The sequence below is a fragment of the Myxocyprinus asiaticus genome, chromosome 20 (genome assembly GCF_019703515.2).
Source record: "Myxocyprinus asiaticus isolate MX2 ecotype Aquarium Trade chromosome 20, UBuf_Myxa_2, whole genome shotgun sequence".
NCBI classification, from domain to species: domain Eukaryota; kingdom Metazoa; phylum Chordata; class Actinopteri; order Cypriniformes; family Catostomidae; genus Myxocyprinus; species Myxocyprinus asiaticus.
In genome coordinates, this window is record NC_059363.1 from 3,743,895 (window position 1) to 3,763,062 (window position 19,168).

General features: G+C 37.9%; 1 pseudogene; it reads left to right on the top strand.

Moving 5' to 3' along the window:
* Nucleotides 1–9,853: 9,853 nt before the first annotated feature.
* Nucleotides 9,854–16,238, top strand: LOC127410777 (AFG1-like ATPase; annotated as a pseudogene).
* Nucleotides 16,239–19,168: the final 2,930 nt, after the last annotated feature.

A 19,168-nucleotide genomic window follows, 5' to 3' on the forward strand; every position in this document is an offset into this window, starting at 1 on the left:
GATACAGCTTTACACAGATGCGGTTAGTAAGCAATTTTCTCACACTAAAATCATGTTAACATGCATATTGTTTACATGCTGTAGCTATACTTTTGAAACAGTGAGTATTTTAACATTTACGGATTGGCCCCATTCACTTCCATTTTAAGGGCCTCACTGTAACCCAAGTCAAAATAAATTTTTGTGGTAATCAGCACTATCCCACAGATGTTATCGATTGAGCTTAACTTGTATTGAAAGGAAAGTGCAAGACAATAGAGAAGCATTAAATGTCTATTTGTTTTAATCTTTTGGTGCACTATCAGAGCAGCAGGGCAGGTCCTAGTTTCTGTCCCATGCATTGCTCCTTAAAAGGAGCAATGCATTGCCATCAATCTCATGTGAGAAAAAAAAGACTGATTTGCAGAGAAAAACTTCAAATGAAATAAAAAAATACTGTATTGAACACTAATATGCAAACTTGAATGGACCATGTTAAATTCTTAAAAAGTCAGTTTAAACACCATTTGAGTGCACCACAACTTCATAAATCACATGATATGACAATTAAATATACAGTATACAAAGGTCATAAGCTCTGAACTCATAAATACTTCCTCACTGAAAATCAGTTTTCCCATTCTCTTTCCATAACAGTTAAATATGAGAAATACTTCAAGCAAAATATTTTAGCCTTAAGTGGTAGACATGGCATACTGTATTGTTTCTGTTTGGAATAAGGACCAGATTCATTCCAGCAATGCAAGGTTGCAGATTGAATTGTTTCAATAAAGTTAAAAATGACATGGACTATTTAGATGATCAAATATCAAATACATGATCTGCTTACATGTTTCCTAAACACATTTGCATGTGGACCCAATGTGTTGATATCAGCATCCTTCATGAACCAGATGACCAAGTGGAGGGAAGCCCTTGGAATCTGGAGATTTCTTTGAAACACATAATGAAAAACTCTTTGTCAGTGTTTAAAGATGAAATCAAGTGAAATCAAAATTGGAGTTTTGAGGCTTTCAGTCCATGTCTATTAACTTTGAGGTCATCTATATGATAGTGTTCCCCTAAAAGTTGACAAAAGTATATTTTAGCATCTATACACACTTCAAATCTACCGTCTTTCTCTTCCTGGAAAAGAGGTGAAAAATACTGATCTTGCTTTAATGGGTGTATCCCATTTTTGTCCAATCAAATTCCCTCTAGAAAGAGAATGTGCCTCCCCCCGATACCACCTTCATCTGAGTGTCAATAGCACATTGCAAACCGTGGTTCGTGGATGTTACTTAAAGTAAAGACTACTGGCTTTTTAAAACACATTTCCAACCCCAACTTCCTGTTTCAACAGGAAATGTGTCAACATAAGAAAGAAAACTGTGCTCTTTAACCCATTTCATGGGGTCTTGTAAGCACAATATCATTTAGAGAATGTGAAAAGACCTGTTTCCCAAGGTTTTGTTAATAAATGACATGTTTTTCTTTCATTTTATGGTTCTATTCTGAATTTCTTGCTAGCAGGGATTTCCTTCTTGCCTGCTATGATGTCTCCTGAGAAATGATTAGAGTTGAAGGGCTGCCCGCATGAAGGACGGGTAACACCGTTGCTTGAGGGCTGTCTGCTTAAGTGAAACCCAAAAGAAAGTTTTGTGATGATGGGACTAGGTTGAAGTGCTGTACGTTGCATCACTGGGGTTCACAGAAAAGCACTTTCAACCACAGGCTCTGGTGAGTCAGGTCGGTTCAGTGAAGTCAAGAGAAATAACAGTGTTTTTAGATTAACAGAAGGTTGTTTACATGGGAGAGACTATGTAAGCCAACACTTTTTAAATGAATACTTCACACAAAAAATATACATTTTGTCATTACTCCCATGCCGTTTCAAAACCGTATGCTGTCATTTTCTCTGTGGAACACAAAAGGAGACATTGAATAAGTTTTAATGTTGAATTGATATATTTAATATAATATAAACACTTTATAGCAGATTTTTTATGTTTTGTGCACCTCACTGAATATTGAAAACCTGGTCTCATAATCACATTATTATCATTATACAAAATGATTTTAAGTGACTCATGAAATTAACACTAGAAATGCTACAACAACAATGACTTTTATTCACTTTCACACAAATCACGAGAAAAACGGTAGACTGTCAGTTCATAAACACTTGCTTTTCGCCCTGTTCCTCACACAATGCTATCTTATGACATCAAAACACATTTACTGTAGTGCATGACTTGTAAGGCCATACATTTGAACGTTTGCATTACATAAACAACTACATTTACAAGCTAGTTTGAATGTGATCAAATTGCGTGATGGAGCATTGCACTTGCGAGTCCTGCAGAGCACACACGTCAACACATGGTGCAATCGTGTTTTTCATCTCACATTTTCTTTTATGACACTATCGGTTAGGTTTAAGGTTTAGGGTAGGGAGGTCGGTTTGTTTATTTAAAACTCGATAGAGCATTAACTGTAAAAACTTCATCTGTTTGGGAGAAAATGTAACATGCTTTTAGCAACACACAGTAGAAATTTCACCTTTGAACTTCTGTGATACATGCAAGGAACCACGTTCCTTGTTCTTTTGGAAAAATGTCACCACAGTCATATAATTTCCCCAAATGGTACTTCTTGAATTAAATTACTCTGTAATCCTTTATCCTCTTGTCTTTAAGATAATGAACAATGGCAGGCATATTTGGTAACTACCACAATGTATTATATGAATATACTGTAATATTATTTATAATCTTATAATATTAATATTATGGTACAGTTGTGCTCAAAAGTTTGCATACCCTGGCAGAAATTGTGAAATTTTGCCATTGATTTTGAAAATATGACTGATCATGCAAAAAAAAACTGTCTTTTATTTAAGGATAGTGATCATATGAAGCCATTTATTATCACATAGTTGTTTGGCTCCTTTTTAAATCATAATGATAACAGAAATCACCCAAATGGCCCTGATCAAAAGTTTACATACCCTTGAATGTTTGGCCTTGTTACAGACACACAAGGTGACACACACAGGTTTAAATGGCAATTAAAGGTTAATTTCCCACACCTGTGGCTTTTTAAATTGCAATTAGTGTCTGTGTATAAATAGTCAATGAGTTTGTTAGCTCTCACGTGGATGCACTGAGCAGGCTAGATACTGAGCCATGGGGAGCAGAAAAGAACTGTCAAAAGACCTGCGTAACAAGGTAATGGAACTTTATAAAGATGGAAAAGGATATAAAAAGATATCCAAAGCCTTGAAAATGCCAGTCAGTACTGTTCAATCACTTATTAAGAAGTGGAAAATTCGGGGATCTCTTGATACCAAGCCAAGGTCAGGTAGACCAAGAAAGATTTCAGCCACAACTGCCAGAAGAATTGTTCATGATACAAAGAAAAACCCACAGGTAACCTCAGGAGAAATACAGGCTGCTCTGGAAAAAGATGGTGTGGTTGTTTCAAGGAGCACAATACTTGTTGACCCCTCTCCAAACATAGCGCTTATGGTTGTGACCATAAAGCTCTATTTTGGTCTCGTCACTCCAAATTACAGTGTGCCAGAAGCTGTGAGGCATGTCAAGGTGTTGTCGGGCATATTGTAACCGGGCTTTTTTGTGGGATTGGCGCAGTAAAGACTTCTTTCTGGCAACTCGACCATGCAGCTCATTTTTGTTCAAGTATCGTTATATTGTGCTAATTGCAATTTAAAAAGCCACAGGTGTGGGAAATTAACCTTTAATTGCCATTTAAACCTGTGTGTGTCACCTTGTGTGTCTGTAACAAGGCCAAACATTCAAGGGTGTGTAAACTTTTGATCAGGGCCATTTGGGTGATTTCTGTTACCATTATGATTTAAAAAGGAGCCAAATAACTATGTGATAATAAATGGCTTCATATGATCACTATCCTTAAATAAAAGACAGTTTTTTTGCATGATCAGTCATATTTTCAAAATCAATGCCAAAATTTCACAATTTCTGCCAGGGTGTGCAAACTTTTGAGCACAACTGTACCTGTAACCACCTGGAAGCATCCTGGGAAATATAATGAGCTGACATCACAACAAAGAGTAATGCATCACCATTCTTGGCTTCAGCAGGGAGCAGGAGAACCAACAAGCATTTTAGTGTACAACTTTAATGTGTAATTTTAATATAAGAACATGGGCCTACTCACTTTGGCTGACTGACTAATCAATAACAGACACAAAGAAATAACACAGTAACAGTGTATAAAACTAGATGATAATAAAACATTTTTACTGCAGAACGGTCGATACATGAAATTCACTGAATAGCCAGATTAGAATCGGTTTTGAGCCAACGCTCATGTGAATAAAATTTGCATTAGATCAAGTCTGATGACCTGCGAATTCAGATGACGAGAAGATGTGTGACCAATAGAAGATCGAAACATCACTCGCTGACCTCTTGGCTCAATACAAAGAATGCATATTTCAAAGCAAAGTGTTTTAATTGCTGCACGAAATTGAGTAGATGTTATATTTCCACATTTTGAAAATATTATTAATGGTTATTTATGATTTATTAAAACCATAAACTCGAAATAATTTTGCATGCTCAAAGTCTTGCGTGACCACCCCTTAATCCGCTTTCTTTTGATAACGCATTGATTTCGTAACGGCATTTTTATCCACTGTAAACAGTGCGTTTTGCAAACGCTCTTCATTACCCCATACTTTGGAAAACGATGACATTAAACGAGGCTAATACGTTTAAGTTTGAAAATTCAATTTTCAGTTTTCTAACATTCTCATGTTCTAAAATATGCGGTTATTAAGTCACAGTTTTCGAAAGACGCCGTTTTCGGTGGACGAAAACACCATTCCAGTGTGGATGAGAGGTGTAAATGTAACACAATCAATGCGTTTTTGAACTAAAACGGATTAAGGAGTAGTCACACTAGACTTTGGGCACATCCACACTAATCCATTTTCATTTGAAAACTCCAGTTTAAGTTTACTAACATCATTGTTAGTTACACAAGTTGTAGTTATGTAGAGCATTGTCGAAGCGCTCCGTTTTCGGTGGAGGAAGATGCAATTCCAGTGTCAAAGAGAGTCGTAAATGTAGCTAAATCAATGCGTTTTCAAACAAAAACTTATTAGTGTGGATGTGGCCTTTGTAAACACAACTAATCATGATTAGATTATAATAACATACCTGGTCATACTTCACATGGACTGACCTTAAATCCTCGTTTTCTCCCCTTTTTTCTTGGAAACTCAATTGGAAGGAGAGACTCAAGGAAGTGATTTAGAAAATCCATTATGGTGTCGGTGTGCAGTGGGGGTCCGCCTCACTTGCGTGTGGTACCTGTCCTGTCTGGCTGCAGACGAATGAGTCGGTCAATGAAGCTGATTGCATTTCACTCCTGCTGTTTGCCCTTTGTGCTGAATTCACACGATTACACATTACACCTATAGACAACAAACAGAGAATATTGACATGAAAGGCTACTGGTCTTAAGGGTTTTCTCTGTCAAAATTTGATAACTTACTACATTTAGATTTCCATTGGGAAAGTCACAGTAAAAAAAGAATCAGAAAATTAATGTAGGGCTTTACTGGTTGTTTAGATCAGTGTTACTGTAATTAATAATTATTTCTGTAGTTATTAATCAATATTTAAATTAATTAATTGGATCTAACTCAAAACCTCATATGGGACTCCAGTAAATGTAGTGTGCCAAGTTTAGGAGCAAGTTTGGTTATTAGCAATAATTATCAAAGATAATTATTAATTATTAAAATCAATAGAACATTGATGAGAATCAATGTTAGTTTTTTTAATCCTTTAAAATCAACAATTATCAAAGATAATCGTTAATTGTTAACATCGATGAAACATTAATTAAAATTAACACTAGCTTACTGATCATTCAAATTCAATCAAAGTTAATTATCAATTATCAAAAATCAATAGAATATTAATAAGGATTAACATTGACGGGGCACCACCCTGAAATCAGGGACTAATAACCGAATATTAAAACAGTCTCAATATTAGATTGTTTTCTTAGGAAAATCGACATCCGAAGAATACAATGAATGAAGGTTTGAATCCGAGCACTGACATCCCGTCAGCATGACACAGGCGTATGCAAAACAAACCAAAACACTTCTCTTTGTAATATAAACAAAGTTTATTTATGCAGTAATATCAATTAATAATTAATACAATGCAGTCAATAAACTTCCGACTTACAACTACAAAATAAACAGTGATATGATTAGATATGGAAATAATTCTATAACACAAGGTGTGTGTGTGACAGTGTGGTTAGTGAGAGAGAGAGAGAGAGAGAGAGAGAGAGAGAGAGAGAGAGAGAGAGAGAGAGAGAGAGAGATTAAGTGACGGCCCGAAAGCTGATTTCACGATAGCTGGAGATAAAGCAGCCGTGTTCATCACTCAGAGACGCGGTTTTACAAGGGGGGCTCGTAAAAGTCCCTTGTTATTTGACTCTTTAATGGATGAACTCAGTTGCTGTCTCACCCGCGATGGCGAAAATGCACAACAGTCCAATTTGGTTGGACCACAATACAGCAAAACAAATTTGTGATAATTAATACCCTGAGTATTAATAATGAGCGGACATGGCGGTCCGTAAACTGTACAAGCAAAAACCTTGAAACACAAGAATAACACACTATAATATTCTATCTCTGCCCAGACGTAAACCTCTTACTTGAATCACATGAGGACACAGATAGAATGTGTTTTCCTCCGTCCTTTAACTCTGACCCAGTTCCTTGAGGCTCGGGTGATGACGGGAGGCCGTTTCCTCACTCTGTCGGCGGGCGGTACGGCTGTTGATTCTCGGCGGGCTGGCGGAGAACTCAGAAATGTCGACTTGATTGAAGATGGAAGAGAAATCTTTAATCTTTTCACTTCTGTAGGCAAACGGATGAAGATGCGAATTGCTCGGCGGTCTCCTTCGGATCCGTTAGAGTGTTCGGTTGAACACAGAGTAATCTCAACTCGTCCAGCGAAATGGAGATCGTATGGCTACAGTTTCAAGTCGGACATTACTTCCTTATGCCACGAGGCTGCACCGGAGAGCAGCAAAAAGCTACGTCCGTATTCGGTGAACTAAGTTGCTGGAAGCAACTTTGGAAGCATTTCAGAATTACTTGAAGTCCTGATGATGTCATGTTTGAGGGACGTTCCGTGGTGTGCCTCATCCAATAGGAGTTGAGAGCTCGATCCTTTAGAGGGCAAGGCTTCATGGAACTGTAGTCTGTTTTGGACTCCCTTTGTTTGATTTTGGCGCGATTTTTATCAGTAAGATTTACAACTTAGAAGGAGGGGGCTTGAGGAATGTTTTTTTATGACTGTTAGGCCTGCCTTTGTCTTCTATCTGAATACATGAGGCCCAACATTAATATAGTCATGGAAAAGTAATTGAAAAACTTTTATAGTCGATTTACATTTTTCTACTTTCCACTCTACAAAGTGAAATATTTAACAGGCAAAAAAAAAAAAAAAAAAAAAAAATACAAACAAACTCATTCTCATTATTGTACTGCCAAATAATAATAATAATATTAATAAAATAATTACAATAACGAAATAAAAATTAAATATTGATTTAAATTGTTAGGTACACATTCTGGTATTTATGGAGGGCCAAATTAATCAAAAACAATAAATAAATATTTAAATAAATAATTGAATACATAATAAAATTGTTAAAAAAAATTATTTTATAGTATTTATAGATATTTCATAATTTATTTAATTAATATATTTAATATTTAAATATTTAATGATTTAATTTTAAGTAAATTGGCCCTCTATAGGTAATATTTGTTGCACTGTCTTTAATTTATACTGATTTAAAATGAAAAATTCACTGTAATTCATATTTTTACTGTGCAAACATTACTGTATTACAGTAATGAGGAAAAATCAACTCAAAAGTAAAACGTCTCAATGCATTACATGAATGAAAATTGTGTGCATAATTCTCCTGAAAATAATGTTACAATGTAAAACATCTTAATGATAATGATATCTTTTCCCTTTTATTTCGGTGTGAAATGTGACCTGAATATTTTTTCATGAAATTAACCAGGAGTAGGTTGTTAATATGAAATAAATTAATTTTGTTTTGGTGATCAAATGCAGCAGATAAAACCGATAAATACAGAATATGCAATATGTTCATCTTTATAAACACTTATATGAAACCATGAATCACAATCATGTCTTTTAAACAGCACAACAATAGTCACTGCCCTTGCTCTCCTTAAACATTTAGTTGTCAGGCTTTCATTAACCCACATTAACCAGGCAGCTGATTATAGCAGTGTAGTCTGATATGTATTGTTTTTTAATATATCCTCCCCCAAAATGCATGTCTAACACTGAATCCAAACGACTCTAAAAGACTAAAGCATTTAGCTGAGGGGAGTAGGCAAGTGGTTTTACTATTGATACACACACACATAAACGTGCATACTGACAAAGGCTTTCAGCATGCTCTTGCATTAAGCAGCGATGGACACTGGCTCTGTTGAGAATGAAAGCACTATATACATCATTAGATATAATGAGTATGGCTAAAACAACCCTCTCACCTTCCCTTCCACTCAAGACATACAGAAAAAAATGCCATAGAAGAACTATTAAAGATGCAAAAGCTGGACAGAAAGCCTTCAGAGTTGTTCCTGAGTACTCTGATCACCACAGTAAGCAAGGCTGTTCATGTGTCTACAGTATGCATGATGATGCTGTGAAGTCACCGAACCAGTGTTGTCATGGCAACAGACATCCAGTGCCTGGGCTGCTTCCCATTACATTTTCAAAGCCTACAACATTCTTCTATATTATATAATGTCATATGAAAAGGGGGAGACAGGCATATGTAAAATTGTCATTCAATGGGAGCATTTGGCTTGTTATGAAATCACATATTTAAAGACCTTCCAACATATAAAGTAACCTCTCCTACACATGGACACACACATCAAGCTAACATGGATATGTCTATTATGTGCACATGAATGCATGTGTAATTGATGCTTTACATAATGCTTTGGCAACATAAACCCTAGTTTATTGTGCCAATGAAGCTTTGATTTTTGGATCTTGATATCTGTAACATTAAAACATGCCCACCTTATGATTATTCTGGACGCAATTTTATTGAGAATTCATAATGCAAACATATCTCATCCGCATAAATAAATGCAATGCATCAATAGTATATACAAATAAAAATAGTATAATAAAAATAACAATAATAATAAATGGGCATCACGAAAAATTCATCAAAAAAAACAAGTCATCCTGGCTTTGTTTTTAGAAAAATATATAGACTCTCTCTGGAAATGTGTAAAATTGTGTTTTCAAACAACCCCTTTTTGTAATAGGCCTATAATATTTTCCACAGTAACAAGTAATTTATCTACATAAATTTACGTATCACATTATGGGAAAGACAAATAAGCTCAGGAATATAAAAAAAAGAACCCAATTGACATATGCCAAGCCAATGCCACGCCCACCTTCTGACTATTCAACATTAACATGGCAGCCGGTGTTGTGTCGAACTCTGTTTCCCGGTTGGACACTGTTTCCCCCCAGTAGATCTGTATGGGAGGAACAGTATTTGTGGGTAACATTCTCCGCTGACAGAATGCGTTCGCCCATGCAAAAACCTAAGCCTAACCCTTCCGTACCCTACCCTACCATACCCTACCTAACCTAACCCTAACCCTAACCCTAACCCTAACCCTAACCTACACTACCCTACCTACCCTAACCCTAACCCCATACCCTATTGGGGCTAGGGGAAACAGATTCCAACGGGGAACACAATTTGATACAACACCGGCAAAGCATCCTTGGTGGTGCTTGGACTTCAGTTCCATGTGAAAAATAAACTGCTATCGAAGTCAACTTGCTTTAGTTTTACCAGCTGTATTAGAAGAGGTAAGTTATTACATCGGCGCATTGTGAAAAGTGTTGAATTGCGTGATAAATGGCTATTATCTTTACACTGAGCTCCAGCCAGAATTTGACAGGTTGCCTATTAAAATAGAAGAGAAATAAGAGAATACGTGTAAAGATAATAAATAGGCTAACTGACAATATATGCCATAAAATGTATATGTCTTTGTTTTATACAGTAATTATATGACATATTTTATTTATCCTGGTTGTAGACTTAAGAAATGTTGGTAAACTATCTTGAATCTTTACCATAAACATAATAGAAATGGGAGAAATTCCTTTTACTTTGTTATAGACAGGAAATATTGGAGGAATGTCTTTATCTTATAGAAATTATAAGAGAGATCTTTATTTTGGTTAGACATAGAGAATATTGGTGAAATATCTTCATCTTTGTTATAAACATAGAAAACATTGAAGAAATGTCTATGTTTTGTTTTTGTTTGTTTGTTTGTTTGTTTGTTTTTTACATAGCAGTTAAAGTTATTTTGGTTATAGACAATGAATATTAGTGATATATCTTTTATCTTTGTCAAAGACCTAGTCAATTTAAAAGAAATACCTGTATCTTTATTTTTTTTAAAGACACAGGAAATATTGGTGAAATATCTTTATGTATGTTTTAGATATAGTAAATATTGGAGAAATTTCTTTATCTAGGTTTTAAGCAGAAATGATAGGAGAAATGTCTTTTAAATGTGACAAAAATGCCCCAGATGTTTGAAAAATGGGGGGAAATACTAGTTTTCTAATATTTAATACTTTTCTTTACACTCTAATGTTTATGATAAGAACAATGTTTGATTGAAACTTGGCACTCACTGAATGTGAAAGCTGTATACTGTTATAGAGATCAGCCAATTATTTATAATGGATTCTAGCAGAATGTTTTATTGGGTTATGATATCTTATGCATTAATGATTATTTACAGCTACTTTTGTATTTGTTACTTTGATTTTATAGTCAATGGCCATAATTGTTCAAACTGAAAAACACTATTCTATCATGCAGAGTTTGCAGCCAGTGTGTTGTCTCAGTCTATTGAAGAGCCCAGTGCCACAACCCTTCCAAACAATAGTTTTAAAGGACCTCTGGAACATTACAACAGTCTCATTTGAGATGGAGCGTTACGAGAAGATCTGCATCAAAAGGCTGTTTTGCAAAAATGGGATCAGATGCAAAAGGATCTCAGAGGCTTCAGCAATGAACGTTCATAGTTTTTTTCAAAGGTAAAGTTTTTAAAAGTTGCATGGACTAAAGCAGCCAAAAATACCCTGCAGACATTGAAATGCACTTCTAGTTCATCTAGCTACCTATATTTTTGTTTCATTTCCATCTGCAAAAGTTCTTCAAGCAAAAGCCACCAAAAGGTTACTACATCTGTGGAGATGTTGGTAAGTTCTGCATCATCATGTTGTGATGTTAGTCAGACTTTGTTTTGCTGTTAAAGAAATGAACTAGTGCTGTATCAATAAGTATTTTTTGGATTTCAGGTTTGGGAAAAACAATGGTTATGGACATGTTTTATAACCTCGTAGAGATGGAGAAGAAAAAGAGTGTCCATTTTCATGGATTCATGCTGGATGTGCATAAATGTGATGGGTAAAAGTGGGTAAAATGGCAAAGGTGTATGAGCCTATTGCATCGGTCGCTGAAGAAATCAGTGAATTTGTTCTTGTGTTTTGATGAATTTCAGGTGAATGTTACACTGTGTAACTGTAGTATTATAATCTAATCAAGCTTTGTGATCACTTCAGCATGCTAAAATCTGTTTATGTTATCTTTTCAATCTATGCAATGGCAATTAAAATCAATAGAGAGAATAAATCAGTTTCTTTTATGTACTCTGTTAAACAGGTCACCGATACAGCAGATGCAATGATTCTGAAGCAGCTCTTTGAAAACCTCTTTCTAAATGGGGTTGTAGTTGTTGCCACTTCCAATTGGCCTCCAGATGGTAAGAGATTCAAATGTTCTCATGTACGATACTTCCGGATAACCCATTGTTTAGCTTCACCCCACATGGTGGCTGTTGCTCCCTCAATCGATCTTTACTGAACTTTCCACAGGAACGAAATGAAGATTTCAATGAACAGTGCAATTTTCAGTGGTTAAAATTGAATGCATATCATTCTTGAGTGGGCTGGAATGAAGTGTGACATTGTAAAAACATCATCATTATGCCATTTGTAAAGTTTAGCCGCAACATGATTTAAAAACTGTAGAGACCGGGAATGAAAATCAAGACACATGCTTATCACAGTCAGCTTAAAGGAGAAAAGCCTTGTTTGATAGTGATTTCTGCTACATATGCACTATTGCACTGTGATCTCTTTGTCTCAACTATGACATGAATCAATACTTGAATGAATTAACTAGGGGTGGGTAAAAGTATTGTTTTTCTGATTAATTGCAATCTTCACGAATCTCGATATCGATTCATAAATCCCAAGATCGATCTTTAACTCAATGCGCAACCCTCTACTACATTGAGAGGAAATCACTCGTATTTGCAACCAAATTTCGTGCTATGCGACTAAAATGTATATATTTGGTACCTGGCTGGTAAATGTTTACTTCACTCACCAGTAATTGTGTTGTTTAGTCGTGAAATGTTCAGCAGCGAGATCCTTTCACAGCGTGTTGAGAGTAAAAGTTGTTCCGTGTAATGTGTGCAGGGCTGTAGCTAGTGGGGTGAAAGGTGGTAATGATTTTAGGGCCCAAAGGTCCAAAGGGGCCCACAACAAATTTGAAACTGTATTATTTTAATTGGTAAGGGGCCCAGAGCAATATATATTCACGAGGCCCAGAATTCCTTGCTACGGCCCTGAATTTGTGTCCAAAGACGAGATCCACGCAACCCATTTGTCATTGAATACGGTCTCTTTTAATAATCTTTCTGTTCTTTACAGTCAGTTGTTGATCAAAAACAACTACAAAAAAACATTTAATTCTAATCATGCATTGCACAGATTAGGTGAAGTCCTCTCTAATTAACATGCACTCATTTAAAGGCGCTGTTTACAGCAATGCTGTTTTTTTTTTTAAAGAAACAGTACCAGTTTTAGCACATGTTCAACCTATAGCACATGTCCTGTAAATAGTACACATTATGCAATTTAACAATAAATATGTATCTAAAATAATATATGAAATATAATATCTTATTTATTGATTGAATATATTTATTTGTTAATTTTTAAAAAGACAAAATGTGACCAAAATGATAAAAAAAAGTAATAAAATATAATTAGTAAAATTAATATTTTCCTAATGTACCTAGTTAAAAGGTCCCCTGTATAATTAACAGCATTAGCAGGGTAATAATTTATTTTATATGTAAGCAAAAGGGACATTATAACCATACGAATCAATATTGAATCGAATCGAGAGCTTGTGAATCAGAATCAAATTGAATCAGGAAATCTGTATCAATACTCAGCCCTAGAATTAACGTTGTGTTATTAACATTAATTTGTAAATGTAGGTGTCGTTACTGCTTCTACAGTAGTTCTTATCAGCGTGCTAATTGATGTAACTGTGTTTAGCAACAGTAGGTCTGATAATCATAAAAACGCGTCTAATTATTCAGTTTGATCTGTATGTTGAGTTTATTAATGGACTGACGTGTGTTAGCCATCACTGTATGTGCTGTTTTTTTCAGTAACCCTTTATGTTTGTACTAAACACAATATATTATTTTGAAGATCTGTACAAAAACAGATTGAGGGTGAACTTTGTGCCATTTATAGCTGTGCTAAAGGTAAGTGATACAGCAGTATTTGTATTATCTAATACAGTTAGTAAGACATGATGATGAGAAACAATGTGTATTGGCATTATATACTGTAGTAAAAGGGCATTTTAGCCCTTTTGCCTTGTTAAACAGTTCATTTGTTATTTTTTTTCTTTGGATAAAGTAATATACAGCCTTGACAGGGTGATCAGGACTTGGACTTAGGAATCCTGGGGGGGTTCTTTTGTGAAAATGACTGGCTGGTTGAACATAATGACCCCGTTTACACTTAGTATTAAGATGCATTTCGGGTGATCCGGTCACATGTGGTCAGCACTAAATACAGGTCTAAATGGGGTCTAAAACGTTTTGTGATCGAATCACAAACACCACATACAAATGTGGTCAAAAACGCATGTGACCACATCACATCTGAGTTGTAAACGATAATCCATCCTGAATGCGGTAGCAGTGAAGCGCCTCCCCTCACCTGTCAATAAACCGCTGCACCGAAAACAAGAGTTTAACTTTGTCGGTTACGAGCAGCTTTAAAAGGAAATAACCGTCCGATAGAAAAATAAAAAAAGCAAATACATAAACACGAGAATTTCACAGATCTTTTTGAATGTGTCTTGTATCAACATGCACGGACATCTGCAGCTCACATTAATACAGGTAATCCATTAAAATAACAGACAATTCTGCTCGAAATGTTGTTTTTGTGCTTAGATTAATTTTCAGCTGCATCTGGTAGAAATATCACCTCATTTTTTCACGCTTTCTTTGTTTTTTCTGATGTTGTTGCACTTGAATGCCATGCAGTAACACACTGACTTAGTGATTGATGTCGTCATGAAACAGAGTCCCCCAAATCCGATCACAAATGGTCACAGAAGACACATTTAAGTGACCAGGTGTAAACAGCGATGTGTCTCACCTGACCACATGTGACCGGATCACACGAGATGCATCTTAATACCAGGTGTAAATGGGGCCAATCATGCTACTACATGGCTACTTATCAAATGAATACATAAATGGACGTGAACATCTCGGTTACTGTCATAATCTCCGTTCCCTGATGGAGGGAATGAGACGTTGTGTCGATGTAGTGACATTAGGGGTCGATCTTGAGAGCCCGAGACACCTTCAGATCTTTGAGAAAAGGCCAATGAGAATTGGCGAGTAGAATTTGCATGCCACTCCCCCCGACATACGGGTATAAAAGGGAGGCTGGAATGCGAATTCATTCAGGTTTTTGCACTGAGAAGCCGAGACAAGGTCCCGGCCATTACAGTGGTGTAGTTCAGCCTGTGGCAAGAGGGACACAACGTCTCGTTCCCTCCATCAGGGAACGGAGGTTACGACAGTAACCGAGACTACTGTGAGCGTAGAAACAGATGCACTCGGACTGCATGTAGCCTCCCCAGACGCCCCAAAACGTCATGTAATTCCCAACAACGCTGAGGGGGGGAAGGAGATGTATCTAGTATGGGAGCAGGCCGCGCCAGCCGCTGCCTTTTCTCTCCACAGAAAATTAGATTCGGCTTTAAAGGCTCATAAAATGCACCGGGGAAGGCGTTCTTTTCTGTTCCTATTCTTTCAGGGGGAAAAGACCTGCCCTGAAGGGGAGGGTAAAAAATATGGGACTACGGCCGCACATGGAAGAGGTGTGGCGGTAGGTCCTGCAAACCTCTACAAACGCAGAGACTCTACAAAGGGAGACATGGGTCTACTGAAAAAGGGAGACTGTACCGCGGAAGATATATCACAGGAGGTTACTGGAGTAACCAAGACCTGTGGAGCACTTACCCCAGTACAGGGCACATTAGCACACGTACTGGGTCTGACTACGAATTCCTCCGCCAGAAGGCTAGGAGGAAGGACATCCAGGGTTCACAGGTCATGAACACGCATGGAAGAGAAGAGCGCACGGCTTCACCTTGTGGAGGGGAAAGGCGCTATACACAAGTGGTACACCCAGCCAGCTGCCCAGCATAACAAAACTTACCTGTTCGTACCTCAAAGAACACGGGACGAAACCGGCTCAACCTGGAGATTGTAAAATCTCGCGAAGGTATTGGGTGTTGCCCAGCCCACTGCTCTACAGATGTCTGCTAGAGAGGTGCCATTGGCCAGTGCCCACGAGGATGCCACACTCCTTGTGGAGTGTGCTCGAACCCGCAAGGGGGCAGGCACGGACTGGGTCTGGTAGGCCAAAGCGATGGTGTCCACGATCCAGTGGGCAAGCCTCTGTTTGGAGACAGCGTTCCCTTTCTGCTGTCCGCCGAAGCAGACAAAGAGCTGCTCAGAACATCTAAAGCTCTGTGTGCAATCCAAGTAGATATGCAAAGCATGCACCGAGAGTAAGGTGGGCCGGCAACTGAGGAGGAGGGCCTCTCGGGCCATCCTCGAGACTCGTCACCACCGGGGGTGTGGTTTGTGTGATGCAGTGGGGCATGCGAAGGCAGGAGGCCGGTTCGTGAGGCCCAGGCTGCAGGCGCTCGGTGTCTGGTAGCCGTGGGGGTGGTGACCGTGACACCGTGACCACTGGCGGTGTGACCCAAGGAGAGAGGAAACTGCTCTTTTTTTGACAATGCGAGTACCGCAGCCTGTATGAGGTGCGGCGAACAAAAAAGAAAAAGGGAACAAAAGATTTTCCTCCCGGCCCTCCACCGGGGGACGGAATGGTCTGGCTACCAGCTCTGGAGTTCCCGCAGAGTCATTAGGCTGGCACTGAGGCGAGCTGCCTGTCTCATCCCAGAACTGGACGGGTGCAAACGAGCGTACCGGGGAGTGGGCAGTCTGTGGGGGTTTACCCGGCAGAACCGTACCCATTGAAGCCCCCGAATCGCCTTCAGCGTCAACCAGGGTGGCCTCGTACCCATAGGTAGAAGGACCAGCGGGGGGGACAGCCATGACCGCAACGTTGCCATGGTCATGTGCTAGCAATGAGAACATGAACCATCCACGAATGCTTCCTCAACGTGATTTTGGCCCAGGCACGTGAGGCAGTGATCGTGACCGTCAGAGGCGGATAGGTAATGACCGCATCCAGGAACTACATAGAGACGGAAGGCCATCTTTAAAAAGACACGTCTTTAAAAAGACGTTCAACGTCACTGTGCCTGCTCTAATAGAGGAAATAAACTCTTTTAGAGCACTGTCGAAGCACCCAGGGGCGTAGTCTGCAGTGGAGTGCAGAGTGGAGAGAAAGCCGCTGGAATGTGCCGTATATCCAACAGCACACGCTTCTGAAGAGGTGAATGGATCAGTAGTAGTATTCAGCTCGCTGAAATACTACCGCTCGGCTCCGAAGAAAAAATCTGAATGAATCTGCATTCCAGCCTCCCTTTTATACCCATATGTTGGGGGGAGTGGCATGCAAATTCTACTCGCCAATTCTCACTGGCCTTTTCTCAAAGATCTGAAGGTGTCTCGGGCTCTCAAGATCGACCACTAGTGTCACTACACTGACACAACGTCGAGTTAGTGACAGAAGGGGAACTATCGATTTGAGTTGCAATGATTTTATTATGTGATGATAGAGCATAGAGTGACACACTTTGTACAGCTATGTAGGAAATTGGTTGCCTGGGACAACGGTCAATTATACATATGAGCATAGAATGCTGTGAATGACCAATTAGAATAAAGTATTCTAGAGAGCAGTTCAATAAAACTGTGTTTAAAGGCAGCGGTGATTGCACGAGCCCCATCGCGAGGCAGGGTGACGATGATCCATGGGAATAATAAATTGTGTTTCTTTACCTCAGATTATGCTAAAAACGCAATTATACTGTCTTGTACAGCAAATACGCATGCGTGTTCTCCAGTTGATTTACAGGCGATTTCTCTATCTAAAAGGTGATTGGCTATTTTACCTCTAAGGCGGGTTGACCGTTGGCTGCTGTTGGATGTTCTAATTTCTCCCATTCATTTTAAAGAGCACTTATTATGGTTTTTAAATGTGCCTAATTTTGTTTTAAAGGTCTCATACAATAGATTTACATGCATCCAAGGTCAAAAACATTTTAATTTGCTCATAATTTAAATTGCAGCATTACCTTTTTTTTTCCCAGTGTCAAAAACGACTTGTTCAATTATCCGTTCTAAAGGATTCATTCTAAACTCCTCCTTTCAGAGAGCCTACTCTGCTCTGATTGGTCAGATATCCCAGTCTGTTGTGATTGGTCTACCGCTTAGTGTAGTGTTTGAGGGTGGGTCAAAGCTGTTAGTGAGCAGCCAGTGAAGACCAGAGGTGGGTGTTTTGTTATCAAATTACATAGGTTAGAACAGGAAGTAAGTCTGGAATTACTAAGGACTCGTTTCAGGTGTTCAGAATCGGTTCTTTCTTTTGGGAGTCAATAACTCCATTTGTCGTGCACTATGATTTTTGAAACTTTGCAGACTTTTTTTACATTCACAAACAGCTATATAACACACTACATGAAAGGTAATATTTGAAAAACCATAATAGGTGCTCTTTAATAGAAGTGGCACGTCTCTGCTAAATAGTCTCTCTTTTGACAAGCAGGAAATGTTCATGAACAATGACGTCACTTGACGTCACCAACGAACAGTCCTTGAAATGGAATTTCCATGTTTGGTGATAAAATATTAAATGTCTCAACAACTCTACCCACACAAACACATACATATAAGTACACTGGACTAGGATAAAATGTTATGTAAATAAATGTAAATAATTTTTTTATAAACTCGTAAAATGACAACCTCTGTATTCGATTATCGTATGACACTATATTTTTATATTACTCTATGTAGCTATTTTTGTTTTTTGGGAGAGGCATACTGAAAAAATAAAAGTTGCAGGTTCAAATACACTAAGAAGTGGTCCAGGAGCTTTAACCATTGTGCTCTTGCCGTGAATAAGGCATCTAATCTCAGGTTACTCCATGAAGACTGTCCGTATAATCGGTGTAATATCAAACACTTAGGATAAAAGATGTTTGTTCATGACCAACACTGTCACGATGATCACCACGACACTCATGTTTTATTGGATGATTTTGGCATTTCAAAGGTCACTTATAAGTAATTTGCTATTTAAAGTCTTTTAGAGAAATGTGTTAAATGTTTTAGCTATCTATAGCTTTGGTTGCTGAAATTGTAACATAAATGATCAATTCTGGGATTATATCACAACATATTTCAGCCTTTACTCTATACTGTATATCTCAATATTTATTTGCTCTGAAAAAGTTTTTCGTTTTTAATGATTCAATGTCTCAGAGATTTAAATAATTAAAGTGTTGAATCGGTTCATTGGAACTGACAGTTTTGAATTATTCACAGAAATGAAAAAAATGTACCAACCCTAAAGCTTTTTGCAAAAAAAGCATACAACTTTGAAGTTAAGTTTAAATCAGATACTTTTAAAACACCTCCCTTAATGCCTTCATACTCGCACGTCACAATACGAGG